The following is a 12,127-nucleotide window of genomic DNA, read 5'->3' on the forward strand; positions in this document are numbered from 1 at the left end:
AATGCAATTATTTTTTTTACTTTTTTAAGTTGAAATATGACTTCGATTTTTCTTTTCTTTTATTTTAATTTTTTTTATTTACATATTATAATTTTATTTAATATTTCTTTTTTAAAAAATTAAGAATATTTTTATTCATTCACAAATTTACCTACTCATTTATTATTATTATTATTATTATTATTATTATTATTATTATTATTATTATTATTATCATGCACTTCAAATTTAATATATTTATTTTAATTTTAATTATTAAATTAATGTATTAATATAAATAGAAAGAAACTTCTCATTTAATTAATATTTCTAAATTTTCATATAATTAAATAAGATGTGAACTCCTACCACAATAAATTATTTTCTATAATTTATTTATTAAGTATAAAAAAAAGCTTTGTTGTGAAATGAAGATTTTTTATTACAATTTTTTATTAGTCTTTTATTTTTTTTAAGTTTTTAATTAATAATCTGTTTTAAAAAAACTTTTTAATGAATGATCTAATTATATTTTATAAAATATAAGTAGAAAAATTTTTTCATTACGAACGCTTATTCCTATTATATTAGTATTTCTAATTTTTTATTCAAATAGGTTTTCACATATATAATAATATTTTTATAATAATTAAATTAAGTAATTATATTAAATGTATAAAAATATTTTTGTCAATTTAGAAGTATATATATATATATATATATATATATATATATATAAACTTTAATTTTATTAAATGGGGTGATTTACTTGTCTTTTTATTAAGTATATTACTTTATATTTCTTTATTTTAAATTAGATATAATAATTTGCTTCATTATTCATTTATCAATTAGATAAATAATGTTTATTGATTTAATAAAAAAACTTAAATTAGCAATAATGAAATATAATAAAATATATTAGATTAAAATAGAAAGTGATTGATTTAAATATCTATGGCATTCCATTAAAAAAAAAAAAACCAAAAATCTATGGCATTCTTCTTTCTCCTATGATCCTATTAATTTGCTTAGTCCTTCAGCAAGCGTAGTTCCGTTAATGCAGATCGACATTATTCGCTTGGCAATTCTTAATCCCTCTAGTCTTTGGGCTCGTATTCTCAAAGGTGTTTATTTTCCTCACTTTATTTTCCTCACTCTACCTTTTGGCAAGTTTTGAGCTCCCCACGTAGATGCTCTTGGAATTGGCGAAGTATGCTTGTTGGTAAGGTGTGTCAGGAGGATTTAGGCATAATATAGGCGATGGAAGGAATACGTTCATGTAGTTGGACTTATGGATCCCTCGAGTGGAAGGTTTAAAAGTTAATAGGCCTAAGCATTGCCCACCTCATGTTAATAGGGTTGTAGATTTAATTGACCATGCTCACATCCAGTAGAATGATCCATTGATTGGCAGCTTTTTTACTTCGGAAGTAGCTTCTACTATCAAATCTATTCCTGTAGCTCCGTTGGGAAGTGATGATTCTTTTATATGGCATTATGATAGCTCTGATGTTTATTCAGTGAAGTCTGGATATAAACTTTTAGCTTCAAAGAGACAAACTTTCTATATAAATAGACCTAATCCTTCTCAAGTCATTTCGGAGCACATATGGAAAAAGTCTTAGAATCTTCCCATTCAATTCAAGATAAAAGTCTTCTCATGGAAAGCGCTTCAAAATGCTTTGCCTGTTAAAAGTAATTGGTCAAGTGAGGCATTCTTATTAACCCAAGTTGTCCATTAAATGAAGCGCAAGAAGAGACCTTAGAGCATACTCTTTTTTGGTGTAGTCATCTCAAGCCACTTGGTTTGCCAATCCTTGCAGTTGTAAGCCAATCTAGTGGGTTTTACTTCTTTTGGGAGTTGGCGGTCCTCCATATTTCAAGATTTTCAAGGGAATTCTTATTCCCTAGCATGATAGTCATATCATGCTGGATAATTTGGAAAGAGCGCAACAAAGCTCTGTTTGATCGAGGTGTGCTTAATCCAATGGTAGCTGCTCCTAAGACAAATAGCCCCTGCTCTTATACCACTTCTTGGAGGCCTCCTCATGGTTTTTCCAAGTTTAACCCAAATGTAAGTTGGCGGGACAAGCTCTTTGGTGCAGCAGCAGTGGTAATTGTAAGGGGTCATAAGGGATATCTTATGGCTGAAACAATTACCCGATTTCGAGCTTCGTCTTATTTAGCAGGCAAGCTGTGGCAACTCACCTAGCAATGAAATATGCTTGCTCAAGGGTTTACAAATCCATTATTCTGGAAATGGATTCTGCTATCTTATTTCAAGCCCCTACTAAGCCTGATGCTAATATTTGGTGGGAAATTAATTCCTCTGTTTTAGCTGTTAAGGCGTGTATGTCCCACTTTTCTCATGTGTATTTTTCCTTGGTTAAAAGTGCTGCTAATGAGGCGTGGATGTTTTGATCAGGGGATTTGCCTACTAATTGGCTTGGCCTTGTAATGCAATTCTTCCTATGCAGATTAAAAAAAAAAAAAAAAAAAAAAGAACTTCTACTCTCTTTGGTTATTTTTATTTTTTTTTTCTCTTTTTATTTTAAAAAAAATAAAAAGAATAAAAAAATAAAATTAAAAAATATAATAATCAGAGAAAATTATTATTTCATCTCTTTATTTTAATAAATTAACTATTTATTCTTTTTATTTTGAAAGACATATTAATTAACTTCTGTATTTTTATCCAATTAATTCATTTATCTAATTTAAATTAAAATTTTTGTTAATCAATATATTTAAAAGAGAGAAAATTATTGTTATAGAAATTAAATACTTAAGTTAAAGAATAGAGAGATTATATATATAGTTATATTTTTAAAATTATAAAAGTTAAATAAAATCCAAACTAACATTTAAAGCAACCACAAGTAAATGGATCAAAATAATTAATTCGTTGAAATAAAAAGATTAAATTATAATTTTTCGTAATAGCTAAATACATTTAATTAATAAAAATATATTTATATGTAAAATTTATTATAATTTTAATTAATATAATATTTATAAATTAATGGAGTACACTCAACGGAAATCTTACTCAATATTCTGAGTTATTATGATGAAATAAATAAATAAATAAATAAACAAAATGAAACCGAATGTCATCAGTAGTCCGGCAACTTTTACATGGTCAAAACATCTAATCGTCCAACGGTTGAAAGAGCGGTTGGTGCTCTTATTAGTGGGACCCTAAAAGAGTCAGATTTGAGGATCATATTCCCATTAATTGAAATTTTAAACTAAAACGGTCGAAATATCGTCGATGGCATAACCCCATTAACCGACATATTTGGCAGAATGAATTTCTGTTTAAATAAAATGTATCCTTTCAAAGAAGCATGGCATTTAGGTACCATATAACTCAGCATTCAGTCTAATGTTCTTGTTTTTGGCTTTTCCACTGTTTTGAGAATTAATAACAAATGGCAGAACATTTGCTGTTTAACACTGCACAGGCAATCATTAAAAATTTGAGATCTCAGGCTTTTCTTCACGATAATGTGAGCTTAAGAAACTTAAGATGTGATTCTTGATGCAGAGAATAGCACTCACAGAATGAAGAGAATAAACTATGGTTCTCCATAGGTTGAAAGAAGCAATATACGATGCAGATGAGATGACAATTGTTGAATGATTTCTCCACAGATGCATTGTGGTTGTAAGCGATGAGCGATCATAAGAAATCTGCAAAAGAGGTATGCCTTCACTTTCCAACTTTAAATCGGTTTGCTTATGGTTTTAAAACGGCTCGTAAGATTAACATTAGAGAAAAGCTACAAGATATGAAAGGGATAGAGGTTTTCACTTGGATAAATGCAAAGCGAAAAAATCTTAAATGGTTAGAGCATACTCAATCTTCTTTTGACTAAAATTTTGTTAGTGTATATGTACAAGAAACAATCTGCTAATTGCATATATAATTATATTATTCATACAAACTATACACAGTGGCAGAGCTGAGTTGGGGCTAGAGGAGGCCGTGGATAAACAAATAATTGGCGGTAAGGTAGGATAGCAAACAGATGATGAAGTAATATAATGAAGGTAGAGAAAGGTCAACAGATAATATGAGAGATAGATATAAAATACAACAATTAAAAACAAAGTAAAGTATAAATTATGGACAGTAGAACCAGCCACAGATATAAAGATAAACAATTAAACAATTAAAGTAAAATGATTAAAACCATAAATTATGGGCGGTAGAACCAGCCACATCTATAGTTGAAGCAAGATCAAAATTTTCTAAAATACACTTTGATTGAAGCTTTAAAATAACTTACATACGGAGATAGAATTTTAAGTTAAAGGGAGGAGTACAAAGGGAAGAGGATCGGCTAGGAGAGTAAGAGCTTTCTAAGGGAGAACCTTATGAAAGAAAACCAATATCTCAATTGAGGGTAGAATTCTCCTTTTATAAATGAAGGAAAATGCTTTACAATGATTATAAATAACTGTTACACATGGGAAGAGTTAGAGGAGTCCACCGAAAGTGAAAAGTGAAAGGTTAAGACTTCCTGTAGCAGTGTGAAAAGACTAGCAGAGTGAGTTGGCTTTAAACTATGGTCTCGTGAAGGCCTGCTGGAATTCAGGAGTGTTTTAAGCAAAAGAAAATGCCAAAATAGTTATCCTTATTGTCATTTCCAAGGCTGACTACTTCAAATGAAGAGCTGGCTTTACTTATAGTTGCTGATGCAGAGGATCTGCTAGTTAAAAGTTACCCCATAATAGTGAAATATTCCTCCTCGGTCTTAGCTTGATCAAGGAGAGCACTGGCATGAGATTTCTGAGTTAGGAAAATTAAAATTTTTTGAATTGATATTGAAGTTGTTCCTTTATTTGTTTCTTAGACTGTTTAAGTAACCATTCTTCAACAGTTACTAAGGAGGCTTTTTGATTCTTTTGAAATTTGGACCACCATTTGACCTTGAATTTTCGGATCAGAATAGGATCTTGAAGTAGATGATTATCTTTAAATCCATAGTCCCAAGCAAGAACCCAAGGGATGAAGAATTTTGAAGCAAAGAGGATTAAATAATGAAAAATATCTTCTTCCACCGTAGGCTTGTATCTGGCTTTAAAAATTGTATAACCTTGATAGATATTTGAGGGCAAGATTTTAGGAGTGACTCCCATCCAATTCCACCATTGAGCAAAACATCTAGGTAAATGAAATTTGGAAACATCGTTGAAAAAGAAAAGCCATGTATGGGTTTGGTTGGAGTTTTGGATTAAAAAAGCATTAATCCATGCTTGGTGATAGTCCTAGTAAGTGAATGTTTGGTAAGCAGGAAGGGTTTTTCAAAATTTGGCTTGAAATTTTTTTGGAAGAGAAAGTTCTTGTCTCCAATCATTAGGGTAAATGACTTTGAAAATGGTGCAAGTTAAATAGTTTGGGACTGGAGAGTTTTCCGGAAAATGTTCAATCAAGATGCTTTAGTAGAAAGCTGGGTCTTTTGTAACACCCTCACTTTAGCTATTCCATATATTCTACTATTTCAATGATCGGTGTTGGTCTGGATAGCTAGAAATTCTAGAAAAATATTTAGACTAGAGTAAGGAATCATAAATAACTCAAATATTAATAAGAAAAATTTAGAAAAAATTTTAGAAATAAAATACAACCAAGTTAAATGAGCCGGTGCCCTAGTGATGGGTAATCCAGTGGGAAGTTCCGGTTCTCATAACTAGGAGCCCTAGACCTGGGAGAAAATTTATAAAATAATTTTTGGGACTTCAGAGAAGAGTCATTGAGGTTTCTATGGCATTAGAATGCCAAGAAAAGGTTTAGAAAAATTTTTCGATTGGTACAGACGATTTTGGCTAAATAAGCTAAACGGAGGGCATTGGTCATTTCGTCTTCAGAGATGATTTTTGGTCGACTTGTCTAGTTAAGTAAATAATTACTATGACCTAAAATATGAATAAATATTGCTAAAAATTGAATTGGAAATGAGTAGAAAAGAAAAGGAAAGAAAAATTAAAGAAATTAGGAATTATGACATCATATGCTGTCATTAAACACTCTCCACCCAATCACAAATTGAAAAGCCTCTTAAAAGGGATAAAAAAAGATTAACTAAATAAAAATTCAGTGTTCCTCTTCCTACTCTAAAGCTAGCCGGACCAGCTGAAGGAGCGGAAGCATGAAAAACACAAGTTTATACCATTGAATTAAAAAATTTTCACCTAGGGTCACATGCATCATGCAAGATTTATTTTTATCTATTTGATTTTAATGATAAACAACATATTAAAATACTTTTAATATGTTTTTGGATCTGTATTTGCCATTTAAGATTTTAGAATTAATCAGATTAATTTTAGAACCCTAGATTAGATCAAGAACAAATACACTAACCTCTTGATATACTGCAGCATATTTGTACATTTGGGATGCATCTTTAGGACACCAGATGTTGTCTCTCTAGCTTGTCCACACTAAGATCACCTATGGCAGCCCTTGAAAAGCTTCTAAAGCTTTTTCTATGAATTAGGAAATCAAGTTTTACCTTTTAAGAGATTAAAGATATAAACAGAATACTAGAAATAATTTCTAGTATTTTTAATTCAAGAGATTGTTTGCTAATCTCTTGGAATTGATGAAAGATGAAGAAGATGAAAGGGAGAGGTGCTTTGGGGAGGTAGCAATGAAAAAAATAGCAGCTAGGTATTTTTCTTTTCATCCTTTCCTTTATATAGCTAGGTCACCACTTAAAACCCTTGCCACATGTCACATTCTTATTGGCTCTAGGTTTAATTGACCCAATCACATTGTGCTAAGTGTCAAACCTATATTTAATCTTAATTTTAATTATCTTACATGATTAAAAGACATTTGGTAAGCTTATATGTAGTGCCATGTGTCACCATCTCATGGTACCACATGTCACCCTGTGAAATGATCAAAATGCCCCGGTATCTTAATTTTGAGTTCTCAATCCAAAATAATTATTTCTCTTCTTCTAATCAATTTATATCAAATATAAATTAATTTATTAATCTCTATTAATTAATTTCTCATTAATTAAATTCATATTTAAACACTTTAAATATAAATTTAACTTATACTATACGTCCAATAACCTAGATTTGGTTTCAAGCCATGCTAGGGACTTTGCAATCTAATTGCAAACCAAACCTATTTAGTTAATCAATTAAACTCTTTAATTAATTAATTAAATTATATTTAATTTGGTGATTACTTGTGTATGTGTGTGACTTACTAGGCTCATCACTAATTGGCAATGAGATATGATATCAACTCTTAATATCATCAGAACTCTTTCTTACCATAAATGATTTCTCTAAATTATATTATGTACCTCATAGACCATGGTTAACACCTAGCATAGCATGCCATGGCCACCCAATTAGTAATAAGGTTTACCTTAAATAAACCTATAATCATATGTTACCATGCACTAGAATCTCTCTGTTACAAAATCTCAATTCGAGCTGGAGTCATGATTTATGTCAAACCCCATTTGCTATGAATATTATGTTCTCTTTTAATTCCAGTTCTTGATTAAAAAGATTTTCTCATCAGAAACTATTTTCTGAATAAATTTATCTGTCCTGGCCAGGAACTTGAAACATCAAGAAAAATTAAATGAACATAGGATTTTATCCCTATTTACTTAGAGGAACAGATTCCATCTTGATCAACACCTACCTCCATATATAACTAGTAGGAGCCAACACATGCCCATATACCCATACACAGTACAAGTATGAAAACAGTATCAAACTCAAATCACCTATATACAAGATAACTGTGCTATCTCAGGTCTAAAGATTATATGCACTGATATGATTTATGACAATACATTGACAAGAGTAAACTCCATGTGCTTGCCATAAGTGTCACTGGTTCGACCTACTTATCATGTATAAGTGCCTATTATGTTTGTCATATGGCATGAGACTCACCATTCCATTTTATTTATATCTCATATAAATAACTTGGGAACAAACACGAATATAATATTTCTGGATAAGTCATGTCCTTATTGTGAAATATCCTCGATTGTGAACCTATTTATGATACTTTGTGCTAAAAATATTGTCACTCATATTCTTAACAACTTAAGAATAATATTTCTAACAAAATATTAATGGACCTTTTCTATTACACATAAATATATTATGTAAACAGAAAAGTGAAAATGCCTTTTATTAATAAAAGATGTACAAGATACATACTAAATGATATGCTCTAGGGCATACTACTAACAATCTCCCACTAGCACTAGAGCCATTCATTACAATATCTTAGACCCATCTTCTCAAGATGTCGGTCTAACTGAGCTTGTAACAAAGGCTTAGTGAATGGATCAGCTAGATTTTCAGCTGATGCTATTTTCTGCATGGCTACATCGCCTCGCCCAACTATTTCTCTGATAATGTGGTAGCGCCTTTCTATGTGTTTGGATTTCTGGTGAGACCTGGGTTCCTTAGCCTGTATGACTGCTCCATTGTTGTCACATTAAAGTGGAACTATTGACTCAATGGAAGGAACTACTGCAAGTTCTGTCACAAACTTCTTTATCCAAACAGCTTCCTTTGCAGCATCTGATGCAGCAATATACTTAGCCTCGGTAGTGAAATCTGTAGTCGTACTCTGTTTGGAACTCTTCCAACTGACCCTCCATTACAAATGAACACATATCCAGAGGTAGACTTTCTATCATTGATATCTGATTGAAAATCAAAATCAGTATAACCATCCAATTATAAGTCTCCACCTCCATAGATCAAGAATAAATCCTTAGTTCTTCTCAAGTATTTAAGGATATTCTTGACAGCTATCCAGTGTTCCAAACTTAGAATGGATTGATAGCTGCTAGTCAAACTAACAGCATATGCGATATCCGGCCTAGTACACAATATTGCATACATTAAACTTCCAATAGCCGAAGCATATGGAATCCTGGCCATTTTATCTCTTTCTTCAAGTGTCTTTGGAGACTCTCTTTAGAAAGATGGATACCATGTCTCACTGGTTGTAACATCCTCCCGGTAGCAACTCCGTACATTCTACTGTTCCGGTGACCGGTGTCGGTCCGGACAGCTAGAACGTCCGGAAAAATATTTAAATTAAAGTCAGGAACCATAATTAACTCAAATATTAACAAGAAAAATTTAGTAAAAATTTTAGAAATAAAATAGAACCAAGTTAAATGAGCCGGTGCCCAAGCGAGGGGTAACTCAAAGGGAAGTTGCGGTTCTCGCAACGAGGAGCCCTAGACCCGGGGGAAAAATTATAAAATAATTTTTGGGACTCCAGAGAAGGGTCATTGAGGTTCCTATGGCATTAGAATGCCAAAAAAATATTTAGAAAAAATTTTCAATCGGTACAGACAATTTTGACCCGTTAAGCCAAACGGAGGGCATTTTGGTCATTTCGCCTTCAGAGGTGATTTTTGGCTGACTTTTCCAGTTAAGTAAATAATTATTATGATTCAAAATATGAAGAAATATTGCTAAAAATTAAATTGAAATGTGGTAGAAAAGAAAAGAAAAGAAAAATGAAGGAAATTAGGGATAATGACATCACATGATGTCATTTACATACCCTCCACCATTCACCATTGAATAAGTCTTTTTTTAAACAATTAAAAGAGACAAATGGACTCAAAATTCTGCTGTTTCCTTCTTCTTCTTCAGCCAAAACGTGAATCTCTCCCTCTTCTCCCTCCATTGATTTTCAAACAAAAGCTTCATTTCTCATGCTTCCTCACCATATTTCCTCAAGACCCCAACACTAAAATGAATCCTTGGACCTAGAGGAAGTGTTTGGCAGCCAAGAGAGTACAAGAAAATGAAGATTTAACTTGGAGAAATCTGCCCTACAAGAGGTTAAAGTGAGGTTAGTGCCTACTTATATATATACTTCTTTGATTCCATGTTAGAAGCTTGAAATAAGTGAGAAATTGTAAATTAGATGAATAAAAGTTAAGTGTATGCATCCCTTGAATTTTTGGCAGCCCTAAGGAAGGATGAGTTTGATTGTTTTAATGAATTTAGAGTGGATAGAAATGATGTTTAAGGTATGAATATGCATGGATGTTGAACTAGTGTGCTAATTGAGGTTTATGGGCAAATTGAATTGGACATTAGGGTTTTGAGAAGTGAAAAATTGATTTGGCTTATGAAATTGTTAGAGCACATTTTAATGGTCAATTAGTGACCATTTTAGGTAAGTTGACCATATTATGGACTGAAAAATAGGATTGCAAAGTGAAGTTGTAGGCTGCCCTAGGACAGCAGCAGAGGGACTGAAAATTCAGTCCACTTGCACTGCCATAACTTGGGATGTGTTGGTCCAATTGGTGTTTGGCTAATTGGACATGAAACTAGGCTTATAAAGGCACATTTTTGCTGAAGAAACCATGCTCAAAAGACCAAAGCAAGAGGACCAAAACTTGGCCCCAATCCGGACAACCTGCAATAGCCCCTGCAGAAATGACCAAATGAATAGTAACTGTTCATTTGGCCATAACTCACTGTAGATTTGGTCAATTGACCTGAAATTTTTATAGCAATAATTTAAGACATAGACAAACAACTTTCATGAAGAAACCTACCCCAAATTATGACCAGAACCTAATCAAATCATTGAGCAAAGTGAAGTTTACTGTACTGAGATTTCCAGAATTTTCATTTGAGCAGCAATGTTTGGAGGACTATAACTCTCTCTAGAAAACTCAGATTTAGGCGATTCTTGAACCGATGGAAACCTAAGGCATAGTAGAACATTTCATATGAAGAAAGTTAGACCAAATTAGGAACTTAACTTGATCAAATTACTGACCAAAGTTGGATCAAAATTTGCCAGAACCCATGATAGCAGCATGAACAGTGCACGTGAACAGTAAACTTATTTTGACCATAACTTGAGCTAAAAAACTCCAAATGGAGTGATTCAAAAAAAGAAATTCAACTAGACAAAATAAGGAACATTTTCTATGAAGGAAGTTTTGTCAAATTCCAACAGTAAATCGACCAATGAAACAGTGCAACTTTGGAGCACCAAAACCGAAAATTGGCAATTTTGCCAAAATGACCTAAGCTTTGAGAAAGTGACCAAAACCAACAAGTTTTAAATGAAAAATGTAGTATGTTTGAAGTGCCAAAGTCAATGTACATATTTTCTATGCAAAAGTCAACATTTTAGTTGACTAATGAAGTGAATAGTGACATGAAAACTTGAAATAAGCTTGAAAATGGATTTGGTAATTGATTCCAACAAGTTTTAAATGCAAAATGTGGTACATCGGGAGTGTTAAAATCAATGTACCTATTGTCTATGCAAAAGTCAACATTTTTGTTGACCAATGAGGTGAATAGTGACACCAAAACTTGAAATTCAAAATTTGAAATTAGAAATGCATCTAGGGGACTTTAAATTGCAATTGGCAATTAATACTAGTAAATGTAAAACTCAAAATGTGGGATCTTGGTGTAATTAGAATTAATATATCCATTAAGTATAAAAAGGTCAACATTTTGGTTGACTAGTATGGTAAATAGTAATCAAAATGATTAGTGAATTAAGATGAAGACCTAGAACCAATTCTAAGCTTAAATGCTTAGAATTGTATGACAAATATGGACAATGCATCCTAGTCAAAATTGTTAAAAAGAAATTTAGGCCATAAATTTGAAATCCATGAAATATTCATGGATTACTTGAAACATGAAAAATAAGTCACCTAATTAATGTGAATAGATAGTGAGGGCATATATGCCCATCACAAATGGAATTCATAAAATATTAGTAACTCAACTTGAAATATAAAATTTGTAATTACATAAGTAGACTCTTGAATGTATAAATGAGAAAGGAAAAATGTTTTGAATACAATGGTACATGTGAACCATTGTTTAGAATTGGGATCAATATGAATAACATAATGAATGGATAAATAAACCATATTAATGTATGAATGAGACATTAGTTCTCATTATTGTAAAGAGGAGAAGTATTTTGAGTACAATGGTATAAAAGGATAATTGATGTGAATTGTGATCATATAAATGATCAAATGAATGTATGAATTATGATTGAAATTTATCATAAAATAATGAAGTCATAAAGCACAATATATTAATATTTTAAAGTATCAAA

The sequence above is a fragment of the Hevea brasiliensis genome, chromosome 8 (assembly GCF_030052815.1).
Source record: "Hevea brasiliensis isolate MT/VB/25A 57/8 chromosome 8, ASM3005281v1, whole genome shotgun sequence".
NCBI classification, from domain to species: Eukaryota; Viridiplantae; Streptophyta; class Magnoliopsida; order Malpighiales; family Euphorbiaceae; genus Hevea; species Hevea brasiliensis.